General features: G+C 40.3%; 1 protein-coding gene across 1 annotated transcript in view; it reads left to right on the forward strand.

Annotated features, from left to right (window-relative positions):
• Nucleotides 1-18,730, forward strand: part of ppil2 (peptidylprolyl isomerase (cyclophilin)-like 2) — a 415,520-nt gene that overhangs the window by 167,937 nt on the left and 228,853 nt on the right. The gene's annotated exons all lie outside the window — the stretch shown is intronic.

Here is an 18,730-nt window from a genome sequence, read left to right on the forward strand (position 1 = left end):
TGTTAGGAATATGGTTGGGGACCTACAGATGCAAATTGCTACATTATGTTATGATATAGTGGCTGTAACGGAAACCGAGCTTAATGTGAGTAGGAATGGGAGCTAAGAACTCCTAGCTACGATGTATCCAGGAGGGATAGGGAAGGAGAAAAGATAGGGAGTGGGAAGGAGAGGGTAAGAGTGCAGGTTAGTGACGAGGCTAATTACTATCAAAAAATGAAAGGAAGGGACAGTATGTGTGAACGGCATATTGCACCAAAGAATCATATAAGAGTAGGAAAAATTAACAACAGGGCAAACTTAAAGGCTTTGTATCTGAATGCACATAGCATTCAGAATAAAACTAATGAGTTAACAGTGCAAATAGAGATAAATAGGTATGATTTGGTGGCGATTACTGAGACGTGGTTACAGGGAGAACGGGTTTGGGAGTTGAATATCCAAGGGTACTTAGCGTTTCAGAAGGATAGGCAGGAAGAAAAAGGAGGTGGTGTAGCTTTGTTTGGAAAGGAAGAGATCAGTGCTATAGTGAGGAATTATATAGGCACTGGAGAACAAGACGTAGAGTCAGCCTGGGTAGAAATAAGAAATAGCAAGGGAAAGAAGTCCCTGGTGGGAGTAATCTATAGGTCTCCAAGCATTAGTTTAGCAGTTGGGCACGGTATAAACCAGGAAATACTGGGAGCATGTAAGAAAGGCAATAATCTTGGGTGATTTTAATATGCATATAAATTGGACCAATCAAATTGGCAAGGGTAGCCTTGAGGGAGAGTTCATAGAGTGTATTAGAGATTGTTTTTTGGAGCAATTTGTTGTGGAACCAACCAGGGGGCAGGCTATTTGGGATTTAGTTTTGTGTAATGAGATGGAATTAATTAATGATCTCATAGTAAAGTATCCTCTAGGGAAGAGTGATCATAGCATGCTAGAATTTCAAGTTCAGTTTGAGAGCGAGAAACTTGAGTCCCACACTAGTGTTCTGGAGTTAAACAAAGGTAACTACATAGGTATGAGGGCAGATTTGGCCCTAGTGGTCTGGGCAGGAAGACTGCAAGGTAGGACAGTTGATGAACAGTGGCAGATATTTAAGGAGATATTCAATTCCTGCCAAGTAAAATATATCCCAATGAGAAAGAAAGATGGTCAGAGGGGTAAAAAGCATCCATGGCTAAGCAAGGAAGTTAAAGATAACTTAAAGGCAAAAACTAAGGCGTACCAAATTGCAAAGGTCAGTGGCAGGCTGGAAGACTGGGAAACTTTTAAAGATCAACAAAGGGTTACTAAAAAATAATAAACAGAGCAAAGGCAAATTATGAAAGAAAACTAGCGCAAAATGTAAAAACTGATAGCAAAATCTTCTACAAGTAAATAAAAGGAAAGAGAGTAGCTAAAGTGAATGTTGGTCCCTTGGAGGACGAGACTGAGGAGTTAATCGTGGGCAACATAGAAATGGCAGTGACGCTTAATCAATATTTTGCCTCAGTTTTCACAGTGGAGGACACTAATACCACCCCAATAGTAACAGGTAGTGCAGAGGATCCAGACAAGGAGGAACTTAGAGCTATCGCCATCACTAGAGAAAAAGTACTGAGCAAACTATTGGGATTATAGGGTGACAAGGCCTCAGGACCTGATGGCCTACATTCCAGAGGCTTAAAGGAAGTGGCAGCAGAGATAGTGGATGCATTGGCTATAATATTCCAAAATTCCCTGGATTCTGGAAAGGTTCCAGTGGATTGGAAAAATGCTAATATGACGCCCTTATTCAAAAAGGGGGGGAGGCAGAAAGTAGGAAACTATAGACCAGTTAGTTTAACGCCTGTCATTGAGAAATTCTTGGAATCCATTATTAAGGAAGTAGTAATGGGGCATTTGGAAAGTCAAAATGTAACCCATCAGAGTCAGCACGGTTTTATGAAGAGTAAATTGTGTTTGACTAATTTGCTAGAGTTCTTTGAAGCTGTGACAAGCAAAGTGGTTAATGGGGATCCTGTAGATTTAGTAAATCTGGACTTTTAGAAGGCCTTTGATAAGGTGCCGCACAAAAGATTAGTACACAAGATAAGATCACATGGAGTTCGGGCTAATATGTTAGCTTGGATAGAGGATTGGCTAACCAACAGAAAGCAGAGAGTTGGGGTAAATGGGTCTTTTTCTGGATGGCAAGCTGTAACTAGTGCGGTGCCACAGGGTTCGGTCCTTGGGCCCCAACTATTTACAATCTATATGAATGGCTTGGATTCAGGGATAAGGTACTATAGCTAAATTTGCAGATGACACCAAAATAGGTGGAAAAGTAAGTTGCAATGAAGGAATAAGAAATTTACAAATGGATATGGACAGGTTAGGTGAATGGGCCAAAATTTGGCAGTTGGAGTTTAATCTGGATAAGTGTGAGGTTATCCGTTTTGGTCAGAAGAGTAAAAAGGCAACTTATTATTTAAATGGAGAGAAACTTCAGAATGCTTCAGTGCAGAAGGACCTGGGTGTCCTCGTGCATGAATTGCTGAAATGTGGTATGCAGGTACAGCAGGTAATAAGGAAGGCAAATGGAATTTTGCCATTTATTGCGAAAGGAATAGGGTATAAAAATAGGGAAGTGTTGTTGCAACTGTACAAGGCATTGGTGTGACCGCATCTGGAGTACTGTACACAGTTTTGGTCTCCTTCCTTGAGGAAGGATGTAGTTGCATTGGAGGCGGTTCAGAGGAGATTCACTAGATTGATTCCAGAGATGCAGGGCTTGTCTTATGAGGAGAGATTGAGCAGTTTAGGCCTATACTTGCTAGAGCTTAGAAGGATGAGAGGAGATCTAATTGAGGTATATAAGATGCTAAAGGGAATAGACAAAGTAGATGTGGAGTGGATGTTTTCCCCTTCTGGGGCATTCTAGAATGAGAGGCCATAGTTTTAGGCTAAGGGGTGGTAGATTTAAATCAGAGATGAGGAGGAATTACTTTTCTCATAGGGTCGTGAATCTGTGGAATTCACTACCTCAGAGTGCAGTGGATGCCGGGCGCTGAATAAATTTAAGGAGGAGATAGACAGATTTTTAATTAGTAATGGGTTGAAAGGTTATGGGAAGAGGGTGGGAAATTGGAGTTGATGCCGAAATGAGATCAGCCGTGATCATATTGAATGGCAGGGCAGGCTCGAGGGGCCATTGCTTACTCCTGCTCCTAGTTCTTATGTTCTTATGTATGTTGATCAAAAGCTGTTATAGTTCTATTGAGGGATAATATACTCGAGGGTTCAAAGACGCTCAGTTTGGTTCGAGTTAAAGTACAGAAAAGGAAATGTTACATTTCTATGTGTTTACTCTACATTCCCAAATAGTGATGAGGTGACCGAGGTTTAAATCTGTCTGCACATTCAGAGAACTTTAAAGACAATAGAGCAGTAAGGGGAAGCTATACAAGCATATGAGGAAGAAGTGAATCAGTGGTTACAATGATAGATTTAGATGACGAAGTTTAGGAGGAGGCTCAAGTGGAGCATAAACGCCACATAGATTGGTTGGGCTGAATGATCTATTTCTGTGCTGGACATCCTGAGTAATCCTATGTAATAGCAGGCGATTTCAATTTGCTTCATATAAACTGGAGAAAAAAAAAGTAAAGGGCACAGAGGGTAAAGAATGCCTCAAATCTGTACAGGAGAACATCTTTAATAAATATATTTTTTGCCCAATGAGAAATGAAGCAGTGCTGGATCTAGTTCTGGGAATGAAGTCGGGCAAGTAGAGAATGTTGCTGTGGAGAATAACTGTTAGTGGTGACCATATGATTAGGGCTAAAGTACCTGTGGAATGGGAAAGAGTAAAAGATGAGAATACCCAACTAGAAAATAACCAATTTCAGTGATTTGAGAAAGGATCTGGCGCAGACGGACTGAAAGCAGAGATTATCCAGGAAAACACTATCTGAGCAATGGCAGGCCTTGTGGGGGTGGGGCATCCAAGCTGGAGCAATAGAGGTTAAAATAAAACAGAGGAATGAGGTTTAAAATAGTCAGATATAGGATATAATATAAAACCAGGTAGAATACAGAGATTGCAGGGGGAAATTGAAAAAGAATATAAGGGCAAAGAGTGCATACGAGGAAAAATTAGATGGTAACTTAAAAGGGAGCCTAAAATTCGTTTATAAATGTAAAATGGAGAAGGATGATTAAAGGAATCATGGGGCTGATTTGGGACTAAAAAGGAAATCTTGTGGAGCAGGGGACAAGACTGAGGCACTTTGCTGCTATCTTCGCAAAAGAGCAGGATAAAATCAATGTTTCAGTATAGGAAAGGGAAGTAGAAATATTGGCTAGGGTAAAAATAGAGAGAAAGGTACTAAGTAGGTTGGCATTGTTGAAAGTTAACAAGTCAGACAGGATGCATCCTAAATTGCTGAGTGAAGCTTGGTTGGAGATGGTGGAAGCTATAACCACAATCTTGCTGCACACAACCAATGTTCCTTTTAAGATGCACACATGTTCAGCTGCGTGGCAATCTTAGAAGGCTTGCGCAGTGCAACAAGTGGACTGATTACAGCAAAGAGAAATTTGAGGGAACATTGATGGTAGACTTCAGGGCATAAGTGAAATGGGCAGATGTATGGCAGATACAATTTAATGCTATTAAGTTTTAAATGATTGACTTGGCAAAAACAACATGTAGAGGAGGTATAATTTAAATGGTACAATTCTGAGGTAACTGCAGGAGCAGAGGAAGCTGGGGATGCACATTCATAAATCATTGAAGGTGGCAGAGCAAGCGAAGGCAGTTAAGAAATCATATGAGACACTTAGCTTTGTAAACAGAGGCATCGAATACAATAATTTATATAGATTTTTCTTTTCCCACCTACTTCCATTATTTTTAAATTGTATTTCCATCCATTGTTTTATCTCTACCTTTTAGCCTTTTTGATTCCTTCACCCCACCCCACCCCCACTAGGGCTATCTGTACCTTGCTTGTCCTGCTTTCTATCCTTAATTAGCACATTCCTAAGGTAATATCACCACCTTCAACACCTCTTTGTCCTTTTGTCTGTGACATCTTTTGGTTATCTCCACCTATCACTGGCCCTCTATCCAGCTCTACTTGTCCCACTCCCCCTTAAACAAGCTTATATTTCACCTCTCTTCTATTTTTACTTAGTTCTGTTGCAGGGTCATTCGGACTCGAAACGTTAACTGTGCTCCTCTCCGCAGATGCTGCCAGACTTGCTGAGTTTTTCCAGGTATTTTTGTTTTTGTTATGTGGAGGGATTGTTCTTCTTGGAGCAGAGAATGTTAAGGGAGACCTAATAGAGGTATTCAAAATTATGACGGATTTTCGGACAGAGTGAGGCGGGCCTTGTTTTCTTCAAAGTAATCATAAGAATAAATGTGGGGATGTGGGACTAAATTAGGCAGCTCTTTTGAAAAATCTGACAGGTGTGCTGGAAGTTTCTATGTTATTCCATTATTTGGCTCCCACTTTTGGGGTTTAACCTTACAGACTGATTTAATTGCCCTGGCTGTAAGCAGGGAACTTGATGCCTTTTTAAAAACTATTTTCTCATGATGAGCCATGCTGACAAGGCTACACAAATTGCTTGCCACCACCTTCTTAAGGGCAATTAGAGATGGGCAATATTGGCCTTGTCAGCGACTTCCATATATCATCAACAGATAAAAAGTGCCTGTTCCTAATTGCCGGATCCATGAATTTTTTTTACTAAACTGTAGATAATTTTATTGCTAACCTTGAAATGTGTTAAACTTTGGGTTGATTATTGCTGCTCCTGCACATAGATGTTCAATAAAAGGATACAAAGTGAGTATTGGCAGCAAAGTGCCAGCCAATGAAATGAGGGTGGGATTTATGGCAAAACTCATAGGTTTACGCAGCAAACAGAATCAGTTTAAAGAAAATCTCAATGAACTACAGCAAATCAAATTCAAGACTGAAAGTAAAGCAAAGGCTCCCAGTAAAAGCAAGATTATTTCTCCAGCAAAATGCAGTGAGTGTACGATGAGGACATAACACAAATTGTGTGTGTAAGTTCAGTACCAGGCACTTGATATCTGTGCAATCTCGAGGCATGATTGTTGAGAGAATTTCCAATCATCTTTAATCTGGCCTGGTCTTGTGGTGCCAATATATGCAACATTCAATTTTACACAATACTGCTGGCATTAAATTGCTGAATTTCAAACTGTTTTAATACAGCAATTTGCAGCATGCTGCAGAATATACTTTTAAGCTGTTGCACATAAAGGATTTGTTTTACAGAGAGTCTCGTGCATTTTCTAATTGAGCTACAAGTATACAAGTTCCGGTTAGCAATCTGAAACAATGGCCAGAATCTTCTGTTCAGCATGCAGGGGTGGGCCCTGCTTGCCGACGCGTAAAATGACGCTCGGTGATGTCAGGTGTGCATCCCAACGTAACTGTGCGTTATTCCAATCTTCAGTTCGGTGGGCACACACCGGAGTCGGCTGCACACCCGCTGAACTGTCAAAGGCCTGTTAAAGCCATTTATAAACCAGCTGTAACAATTAACAGGGCTGCCCTTCGTGACAGTGTCAAATGAGCTGGGACACGTCAATGAATTCTTAGAAAATTTTCATTCAATTTATAAACACTTCATGAAACCGCATCCCACCCGTGGATGAAGTTCCATGAAAAACGCGAAGGCCGCTTGGGCTCTTCGCCTGCCCGCCAACCTTAAGGTTGTATGTATGAGCCTTAAGTTTGGACGGGCAGCTCAGTTTATTGCTTTAATTAGTTTTTAAATGACCTTAATAGGCCTTTGACAGTTCGGCGGGCGTGCAGCTGCCAAACTGAAAATCATAATGATGCGTGATGACGTCAGGATGCACGCCCAACATCACCCATTTTACGCCTCGGTTGGGGGGGCCGAAAATTCTGGCCCAGGAGTATTTTTGAAGATTACAACCAATGCATCCACAATATCTGCAGTCACTTCTTTTCAGACCCTAGGTGGTTGGCCACCAGGTCCAGGGGACTTGTCAAACTTTAGACCCAATAGTTTTCATCGTATTTTTTTTTCTCTGATGATGGTGATTGTTTTATGTTCCTGCCTCTCTTTTGCCCCTTGATTTTCTACTATTATTATTGGGATGCTTTTTGTGTTTTCAACTAATATACAAATGATTTGTTCAAAGCCTCTGTCATTTCCTTATTTTCTGTTATTAATTCCCCAGTCTCATCCTCTAATGGACTAACGCTTAGCAATGATGAAAGACGGGAACGTGAGCTCCCATTCCTGAAAAAAAAAAGTCCTGCGATGATCTTATTTAAGTTTTCAAAATTCTAGCTGTTCACCCAGGAGCATCAATACATGACTTAAATATCAGAGATATGCAAGTTTAAGTATTAGGAATTTGAAGGAGTAAGAAGGAAATTTGTGTGAAACTTTTTCACTCAGAAAGTAATAGACTTGCATAAGTTACCTTGCTGAAATGGATCCTGCAAATAGAACCAGATGGAAATTGAGTACGTTTCTGGAGAGAAAAGGGGCTATTGGGAAGACAGGTAAATGTGGTGAAATTGTTAGGCCAAATAACTTCTGAAATGTCTGTGTTTGGCATTCTAAATTGACATTTCACAAATATTCTGTTACACAACATCTTGATTTTAAGTGTCTATTTTCACAGTGAGCATTTATACAAAGTGAAGGAATTTAATTCCTTTATTATCACTGTCACATATAAATGCAAATGCAGCCAAATGTTATATGCCTTTAAACCTGATATGCAAATTACGTTGTGTATTTTCATATATTGGACTGAGATTTGTTTTGCTAAATTGAAAACCCTTCCTTTTCCATTATTCTTCTTTATTAGTATGTTTTTGCTGTGTTGCTTAAGGAAAGCAATGTCGCTGAAGAATAAAACTAGCTTTTGCTTGAATTTTTTGTTCTGTCTATCATCTGTGTTAAGTGCTTCTAGTCGTGTAGTCACTGGTGTCATTGTAGTACACTGTACTGTCTGACAAATGTCCCAAACCTTTTACTAGTAGTCACTGCACCAACGTGAGGCTTATATTTTTTGTGCCCACTGCTATTATGGTTTCTCAGTGAGACTACTCGTTGGTATCTAATTGTGACGATATTGTGATGAGCCCTATGCATTACAGGCATTGTTTTTTGAAACTACCCCATCTCACTTACCTTCATTCCTCTGCCATCTATAGAGAAATAAGATTTTTATCACAATCAGTCCTAGTTAATTCAGTCATATTATAGATACAGAAGGCTAATATTTAACTCAGTCTGTGGCCCAGACCTTCATTAGTGAAATCGTTGCTACAAAATAGAGGTGTAATTTAGAAACATAATAAAATTACACTATACAGGGAGGCCCATTGCACCTGTACCAGTGCTGCTACTTTGACTGGATCTTTGCCTACTCCCTGTCGTCACTTTTTCTTTTTACTTAATTAATTCCTGGCAAGTGATGGATTCACATTGTTTTGTCTGTTTAAATTTTATATCTGTAGCATTTGTCATTGGTCTTTTTCCCTTTCTCTCAATTTTGTATGTATGGGCCTCTTCTGCATCTCATCACCTTCCTCCAACCATTTACACATTTTTTTATATCTCAGTATCAAGTCACTCATCTTTTCTGACATCCTGTTTGCAGTGTATTAAGCACATTAAACCCCTCTTTCTGATAGTGTTTGCTTATTTTCTCTATATACTATTTTACTCTCCAAAGCAGACATTGTCCTTTTGCCTGTAATGTTTGTTCTGTGCCACTGGGCCATCACTGCTCCTACATTTTTAATAAAAGTGCTATTACTTTGACAAAAAAGTATCATGTGATTATTTCATATTTCACAATTTTTTTTGTTGCTGAAAAAGAGACATGTCAAAGCTTTTTGTCTTGCGCTCATCTAGACACTTAGCAAGAATACCAATATAAGAGGAAAACAACAGTTTATACTGTATGTGAAAAGAGTGCTGATTGGTTGGCAAGTGGACTCTGGTTTCAATGGAGAATGCACCAGTGATAGTGACTGACAGTTATCTGCCAAGAAATTTAAACCAGGCAGCTTGACCCTGATTGGTCAAGGCATTGTCCTGAGGAATGAGTCAGCAAATGGTTGTCACTTATTTTGTTCAGCTGAAACAATCATAATGTGTGTACGTGTTCCTGCTGTCTGCAAAAAAACTGGGCTCTGTGTATTAATATATGTAGCTTTTAGTACATGCAAATGCACCACACTGCGAACCCAACTGACCTTCTTAAATTGGCTGTCCGTGTAATCCTTAGCACACTAAGGATCATTTAGCAAATGTTGTCCAATCGCGGAATCGCATCTAATGTTGGACAATGTGTTTTGAGTTTTGCAAGCACAGGCTGGTTGGGTACGTTTTGCACCTTGCTTGTTACAAACAGCAGCTGGGACATGCTGTTTGATGCAATCCACCAGTCTTTGGGACATACGACTTACATACCTAGCATCACACTGGCACTGAAACTCATATACCACATTACTCATTTGTGTGATAGGCAGAACATCTTTTTGGCTTGAAGGTTGCATCCTGTAAGAGGCGAATACCGCTCATATTGCTACTGCATAGTAGTAGCATGAAACAGCTAGCTTCATCTGTTGCTCAAATTTTTGAGATACCTTGCCCTTCCAGGGTAATCTGAGGTAGACTGGGTACTTTTCAGGGCTGAAAGTGATAGCATTAGACCTGTTTGGGAGTTTGCATGATATACAGCGTGAAATGATCTGATCAGGGCAAACCATTATCCTGCAGTATGCCCTTGATGCGCCCTATTTCACCATTAAGCTTGCATGGTGAGCAAATGGCTCAGGCCCTATTTACAAGGTTGCCGATAAGATCGATTTTACAGTGTGTAGTGTAAGAATCCTAATGCGTGTTTTGACTATTGAAGTTAGGTTTGCGGTAGACTGGCAGATTTCTCAACCAGTATGTCAAGGAAGTGGAGTTAATTTTACTGCTCCATTTTGAAGGTGAATATGAGTACAGGATGGAGCCCATTAAGACGTGTAAGGAGATTTTACATGCAGCTGTGGATTTAAATATAGCAAACGTATCTCCCACATTTCAGAAATATGCGAGGGGTTGGAGGTTAGGTATCATTCCATCGAAGACACGTTTCTCATGGAACCCAACAAAACTGTTTGCGAGAACTGGGCCTAGAGGGGATTCCATGGCATCACCATCTGTTTGGGCATACGTGGGGTCGTTGTAACTGAACTGAACTCCGCGAGTTGCCAAGTTCATAAGTTCAGTGAATACCGATTCACGTAAATGTGGCGGGTCTAGATTGCCATGATAGAGTGCTGCAGTGCAAATATCTATGGCTTCCTTAAGTAGAACATTGGTGAATAGGCTAGGAATGTGAAATGAGCACATGGGCACAGCATTGCTATCGATATGCAAGTCCTGTATGGCCTTTGCAAATCTGAAGGAGTCCTTCACTGTTTATGTGGAAAACTTGGTGAAAACTGGTTGTAACAATTTGCCTAACCATTTGGTCAATTCATGTTATGCAGAACCGGTCATAGATAAGATAGGGCATGAAGGTAACATCACTTTTGTGTGTTTTGGGCATCCCATATAGATGTGAGCGAATTGTGAGGCTGACTCCTGTCATATATATCACACGGTAGCTCATCGCTGTTATATCAGTCCAGCAAGCGTTTTTTAGCTTACTTTCAAGCAAGGCTGTCCGGTTATGTTGAGCGGCAGGTCCAATGGATATGAATTTGGACCTGTCATTAAGACCATGCTTGTTAATGATGACTAATCTTGTCCCTTTGTCAGGTTTACTGATGTGTTTACAGATGTGTATGTCCAGGTTGGTCTTAAGGCCTCAGCGCTGTAAGATGTTCGCGTTGCATGTGAAAGTCAGACAGGTCGTTCAGAATCCTGCAATATGCATGCACTAGATCAACTAGGTGTGCCTTTATCCATTTTACCATTTTATCGATTTATATTAACTATAAATATAAAGCAATTTGTTGGCCTCTCTTGTCAATCAATAAATGTTTCACATCCGTTATGTTGGAAAGTCTCTCTTTCGGCTGCAACTAATGCAATAAAAGGTACAGATACAGGCAGTCAGCAAACAGAAAGCTATGAGATAAAGCTTCAGTCAGACTCTGAAGCCACATGCAGGAGAATAGTTAGGAGTTACTTTGTTTAGGTTAACTAAGTCGACCCACTGATATGCGATGGCACAACCTGTTCATAATTTGTTTTGTTCTGCTAAACCAATTTGTATTGATTGATCATAATTGTTCCTGTATTTGTCCACCTGTTATAAAATGAAACATTTTATTTTCTACCTGTTGCTACCTGACCTCTGAAATGGCCAACATTCCAGAGGAGGACAAAGTAAATATACCCTGAAGCCCTCGTTGAAGTTTGGCTGCGTTGACCTTAATGGCTGGGAGGAGCTTGCTACAAATCATTCAGAATGGCAGCAATTTTTCATTAAAGCTGAACCATGCTTCGAGTCCAAACACCTTAATAATGAGGCAGAGTGGCGGCAGAAAAGGAAAAAAAAGAGAAGCAAATCATGCACCTTAGATCACACTACCTCGTCGGACATCCTGCCCCCCTATATCCAAAGACATGCAGGTCAAGAATTGGCCTGCTATAGTTGTGAAGACCCAAAGCATTAACTCGTGACCCTGTGTCGACTTCATCTTTGAATCGAGAGACAGCCAGCGGCGATGACCTAACCTTGTTATCTTAAGTGTTTTCTCTATATGCCTTCAAAAGGATTAAAATAACTCTAGTCCAAAAGGCATAGCTATCCAGTTCAGATCAAAAGTTCTTCCAATCTTGGGCTATGCTATTGCACCATTAAATATTGAGCAGTACAGGCACATGCCTGAACGTAAGACCTTACATAGAGTGGCTAATATTACATATGCAAGAGAGAATCCATGATGACAGGAATCTTCTCAAACATTACAGCAAACATTACAATTCTGTTATTTATACAGTAAGGTTTCCTTGAAAAATTAAATGGTTAAGCTAGAATGCCTCGCCCTTTACAAATCAGTATTGACTACTTAATTAGCCCACACCTTTCTAAGTGCGCACTAATTTTATCTAGTATTATAGATTCTAGAAGTTTGTGGTCTGTGGCATCTTGGCTTATCTCTTTGCCCTTTCTGCAGAAGGCACTTAAATAGGTGTTTTGGAACGATAAAAGCCCGAGCTATTTCCTTTTAAGTTGACCATTGGTTTCCTTTCATACTCCTACTTGACTTTCCTAACCTCCCTTTTGGCATTGCTATTATATGTTTCCTATTCTCGTTGTTTTCTTCTGTATTCTCCTTTCTATGTTTATTGTATACTCCATTTTTTAAAGTTTAATTTTTGCTCAAGATTCAATTTATCTGTTGATTGACAGCCACTGCTATACCTTTTTACTCCTAGTCCAATGCATTTTACCTGTACCTTCTGAACCTCATGCTTAATTATCTAACCCGCTGTTTGACCTACCTTTTTTCCCCAACTCATTTCAGTGGGATTCCTTTTTTATTTGTTGAATTTAGCTAATTTTTAGACTGATCCCTTTACCCTGACTTTTGCTTCTATTTTCAATGTGAACTTCCTTTGGTTATGTATAGTTGCTAGTTCCTAAGAGTTCTACCTTCACATTCCTTTCTTGTCTTGCTTTGATACCCAGAGCCAAATCTTTTACTAAATTCTTTCTTGTTTAGACTTGCAACATCTGATGAAAGAAACACTTCTGAGTGTTTTTTTAAGATTATATCCCAATCTTAACTATAAAATTTTGTGTTACTCCCTGTCACTGCAACAGCTTTCAGCCTTACAAAACCCCTTGTCCCCAAGAGCTCTCCATTTGTTTCACCATGGACTTTTGATTCCCCTCTCCTTTCACCCCACGTTGTGCCTTCAGCTGTCTAACCCTCACCGCTCTGGAACTACCTTGAAACCCTTCATGCACTCTACCATCTCCGTCTACTTTAAGACCATCCTTGACAAAGCTTTTGCTCAATCCCTTTGTTGACTCCGGTCCATGTTTATCAGATTGTGCCTCTGTGAACTGCCTTAAGACATAAAAGCAAGTTATCTTCCCAATTTGCATTAGCATAAATTATTATTTGTTAATATGCAAACTTCTCTTCTATAAAGTTACCTGGAAAATTTGATTGTGATTTATAATTACTCCCAATTTGATAATTGATCTTTTATTATTTCTTAATTTAATGCATCTAAGAGCCAACAACAATGTAAAACTTTCATTCCTCTGGTTTTAATCATGTTACCCATAACTTCTGGAAAATTTATAGCCTGAAATATTAAGCTCTGAAACTTGCCTCAGCATAAGCCAAGTTTCTATTGAGGCTCCAGTATCATTTCCATTCTAGTTAGTAACTCTTGTTCCTCTGAAGTGATTCCAATGCCATAAAAATCAGACAAGGTCCCTTCTTATCAATCCACAAATTGACATATCTAGTCTTTCTCCTGAACTACCCTAGCATGTGGCAGCTGAAGTAATCTCAGTTGCTACCCTTTTTAATTGTGGCACATAACTTTTCCGACTCCTGTTGCAAAACTACTTTCTTGTTTTCCCCTTGTTTTTAATTCCAATGTGAATCACTACTTCAGCTTGTTCATGCCCCCTTTTCCCAAATCGTCTTAATCTGTTCTTTATGCCCCTTATATAGGTACTAGAAAGGCAACACCCTGAGACTCCTACTAGTAGGTGAAGAGAACATGCCTATCCCTCTAATCATAGAATCCCCCATAACTACTATTTTTCTTTTTCTCACCATTGCCGTTTCTTTCCTCCCTGCCACCCCCATGTAACCAATTGTTTTGCAGTGTTGCTTGTGAGTTTCCTTCCATGTATTGCCCTGTTTGCCTACACCGTAGAAATTCATCACCTGAGTAGCTGACAGACAATTGCATTGACAGATAATTACACCTTCGGTCTGTCTGCAAGCATTACCCAGACCTCCCTGTTGCTTGCTATTTTAACACTCCACCCTGCTCTCTTGCCCACATGTCTGTCCTTGGCTTGCTGCATTGTTCCAGTGAATCTCAACGCAAACTGGAGGAACAGCACCTCATCTTCCAACTAGGCACTTTACAGCCTTTCGGACTGAATATTGAGTTCAACAACTTTAGATCTTAAACTCCCTCCTCCATCGCCACCCCCTTTCCGTTTCTTCCCCCTCCCTTTTGTTTTTTCCAATAATTTATATAGATTTTTCTTTTCCCGCCTATTTCCATTATTTTTAAATATATTCCACCCATCGCTTATTTCACCCCACCCCCACTAAAGCTACCTTGCTTGTCCTGCTCTCCACTCTTAATTAGCACATTCTTTTAGATAATATCACCACCTTCAACAACTCTTTGTTCTTTTGTCTGTGACATCTTTTGGTTATCTGCTCCCAGCATTGCTTGCTTGTCCCAACACCTCCCCCCCCCCCCCACCCCACCACCACCACCACCACCACCACCACCAGCAGCTTATATTTCACCCCTTTCCTGTTTCTACTTAGTTCTGTTGAAGGGTCATGAGGACTCAAAACGTCAACTTTGCTCTTCTCCGCCGATGCTGCCAGACCTGCTGAGTTTTTCCAGGTATTTCTGTTTTTGTTTTGCATTTCCAGCATTCGCAATTTTTTGTTTTTAGACAATTGCATAGGCCTTAATTGTTTGTTAAGCTGTCTCTACCTGAGTTGTGATCCGCATTTTTATCTCCCCATTGCCTGGATCACCCATCCCAGCAGATGCTTGCCTTCCCATTATTATTCCACTCTAACTGTGAGTACCTCTTGCACTGCATTCCAGGAACTCTCCCTCCTCTTGTACAGTGTAGAGTGTCTCTGCTCCTCAAATATAGTAATTCCAAGTTTTATTTTTACACCAAATTGTGCATCAAGTTTGATTGTTGCCTGTATCAAAATCAGTGTTAGTGACATTGTAGAAAATACAGTCAGACGGCAGATAATTAGGCAATAGCATAGTGGCTGTGTTATGTGGACTTGTAACCTAGAGACTGAGAGTTAAAATTTCACCATTTTAAATCAGAATTCAGTTTTTAAAAAGTCTGGAAATAAAATAAAATTCAGATACAGGTAAATATTACCATAAAGCTGTTGGAATGTCCTAAAAACCCAATTCGTTCACTCATATCTTTGAAGGGAGGAAATGTGTTATCCTCACATGGACTGCTCTATATGTGACTTCACTCCTACACCAACATGATTGACTCTTAACTGCCCACTGAATTGCCCTAGCAAGCCATTCAGTTGTGTCAAAACTGTTCCCCAGCTATGAGTATTGTGGGAACATCTTCACACCGTGCAGTGGTTCAAGAAGATGTCCATTGCCACCATTGTAAGGCTAATTAGGTTGAGTAATAAATGTCAGCCTTGCCAGTGTTGCCCATATCCTGAGAATGATTTTTATAAAAGGCGATTCCATTATTCACTGAACCAAAACAGAGAAATCTTAAATAAATATCATTTCAGTTTGTCCTTCACAAGGAACAAGGTCAGAATGGTTACTGTGAATGTAAACAGAAAAAAATCGAGCAATGAAAGCTGTGTGTACCATAACTTGAAGATAGGAACTGCAATGTGAAAGAATGCAGATTAACTGTTCTGTTGTATAATTAACAAAACTGCTCATCCTTTTATGTCATGCATCACATATCAAATACTGTTAGTTCATAAGTTTGTGTCAACAAACAAAGGTAAAACATTGAAATTAACAAACTGCTTTCATGTGGTATGTCCCATTTACAAATCACCATGAGACCTGGTCCTGGCACAGGAATGAGCCTTTCACTCACCCCCTCACAATTCTTCTCCCTCTCTAACATATTAAGATATGCACGATGCCTACCCACCCAGTCCAACTTGTCTCCCCATTTTACAGGGAGCAATAGAGGCATTGGGCAGCCCGCTCACTCTTGGGCCTATTGAGGCATTTGATTAGCCAGTTGATGATCACTGTGCCCTGTTGCTAAGTTACCTGCGACAGTGGTGGCCCGTGCCAGGCGCCTAGCCCAGCAGCTTTTACTGCATGGGTTGACATTGGACAAAGGAGGAGACTTCTGTGGGGTCCCCTGTGTCCATCAGAGGCAGCCTTCCACAAGGTCATTAACCTCCCCCCCCCACCACCCAACTTAATTCTCAACATTTCATTGGAGCCTGCTAGCCAGGCGCCGCCGATACCCTGGACTTACCTGGTATGGCATCCCTAACCTGCTCTTCTGTGGGACTGCCTATAGACCCAGCAGTGGCTAGTGCTGTTAGGACTACAGAGCTGTTGGCCACATTCTCTGAGGTGTGACTTCCTTCCTAGATGAGAAGTTGAAGTCTCAACTTGGGCAAATAACCATGGATCATTAAATGGCTGCGAGGCAGCAGGATTAGAGGAGATATGATCCCCAAGGACTAATTGGGTGGCGGGGTGGGAAACCCCATCATCCAGAAAATCCTGCCCAGTGTTTTTTTTGTTTGAAAAGTAATTGGCTGATGTCTCAGGGAGTGTTTATGTAATTGGATGTGCTGTGAAACCTGGTGTTTAACTTCCACCTTCAAGCATATTGGTATGTTGGTGAATATCTGCAGTATGACGTGTGCGTTAGATCAGCCTCAAATCCTGAATTGATGCTCTGTTCTGTAGAAATATAAAGCAAAGAATTTATTCTTGACCATTGCAATATGAAAATGATTGCATCCATTCCAATGTACTGAGTGAATAGGCGTTTATTGCAACATAATCTGTCAGTGTGGTATCCCCAAAACTACTGCTTTGTCTCAATGCTGTGTATTCTGTGTGACTGTTTTAGTTACTAAGAAACAAGCCAAGACAGCAGCATGAGATCATTTTCAATTCACTAAGGTGCCACACAGGAGATTATTGCACAAAATTAGAGCTCGTGGAATTAGGGAAAATACATTCTTGTTGAGGTTAATGGACAGAAAACAAAGAGTAGGAATAAACAGGTCATTGTCGGCTGGGCTGGCTGTAACTAGTGGCGTATCACAAAAGTCAGTGTGGGGGCCTCAGTGATATGCAATCTTTATCAGTGACTTAGAGGAGGGGGTTGAGTGTAATATATCCAAGTTTGCTGACGATACAAAGTTAGATGAGAAAGTGAGATATGAGGAGGATGCAAAGAGGCTGCAAAAGTGGTCAAGAACATGGCAGATGGAATATAACGTGGAGAAGTGTGAAGTTCTTCACTTTGTTAGGAAAGTAGAAAAGCAGAATATTTTTTAAATGGAAAAAACTGGTAAATATTGATATTCAGAGGGACTTGGGTGTTCTTATATACAAGTCTCAGAAAGCTAACATGCAGGTACAGAAAACAAGTAGGAAGGCAAACAATATGATAGTATTTATTACAAAGGGATTGGAGTGCAAGAGTAAAGAAGTCCCACTACAATTATTTAGAATTTGAGTGAGGTTGCACCTGAAGTACTGTTTATATTTTTGGTTCCCTTATCTAAGGAAGAATATACTTAACTTTAGCGGGCATATAACAAAGGTTCACTAGATCAGCAGTATTTACTATGCGGCCCACACTTGTCTTTCTTGCAGTCACACGCCAATCCTCCCACTTGCCGCTTCCCTCTCCAACCCACCGTCTTGCCACTACTCTCCCAAGCCCTTTTTCACAGTGGGCATTCACGAGAAGGAAGTGGCGAGCGAGAGGGAGGATCAACAAGCAGGAGGTAGGCTGTAAGTGGGAGGATTGGGGAGGGAAGTGGCGAGCAAGAAGTAGGCTGCAAGCAGGAGGGTCGGGGAGGGAAATGACAATGGAGAAGGGCAGCAAGTGGGGAAAAACGGTGAGCGGGAGGTCAAATTGAAAGAGTTAGTAAGCTATTAAGGGTTAGTAAGAGGATTTTTTTAACCAGTTAGTTTCATGGCAGCCACTAGGTTTTTAATCTAAAAATTACAGGCCAGGAACGCAACCCACCCTTATTACATAGTTTCTTATGGGCAAGTGATTTTCATTTAGCACATTTTCACTTTGCATTCTGTTTTTTAGGAACACATTAGGAGTGCTAAACGAGGGATAGCTGTATAGTAATTAATTAAATAGAGAGAATATAAGTAATTAATGTCAATATAAAAATGATCAATCTTTGAAAGTTAAATAAATTGTCATAAACAATATCAGTCAGAAAACAAGGATGGAGTGTATAAAGAAGAGTGCGCTCAATGTAGATCACACTTGGCATCTGTGTACAGTTACTAACGTGTTCATTTTTTAAATAATTGTTTTTGTGCCTTATGTACCATTATACATTTTTCAAGAAATAAATCGCAATTTAATCTATAAGCATTTTAAAAATTCTACTTGCAGCTGCATTTTAAAATGTTCCAAGATCCCAATTGGCCCTTACTGTTTCTCTAGTGGTTACCACTGCACAGGACTGATTCTTGGGTTCGGAGGATTGCTGCTTGGAGAAATTGAGTAGGCTTATCCTGTATTCCCTTGAAACATATACATTTCTTGAAAGGGCTGACAGGATAATGACAGGAGCATGTCTCCCCTGACTTGGGAGTCTAGAACTAGGGTCACAGTTTCAGAATAAGAGTTTGGCCATTTATAACTGAGATGAGAAAATTCTTCACTCATAAGGTTGCAAATCTTTGGAATTCACCAACCCAGAGAGCTGTGGAGCTCAGTCATTGAGGATGTTCAAGATGGAGGTCGATGGATTTTTGA

The sequence above is a fragment of the Carcharodon carcharias genome, chromosome 13 (genome assembly GCF_017639515.1).
Source record: "Carcharodon carcharias isolate sCarCar2 chromosome 13, sCarCar2.pri, whole genome shotgun sequence".
In the NCBI taxonomy this organism is placed as follows: domain Eukaryota; kingdom Metazoa; phylum Chordata; class Chondrichthyes; order Lamniformes; family Lamnidae; genus Carcharodon; species Carcharodon carcharias.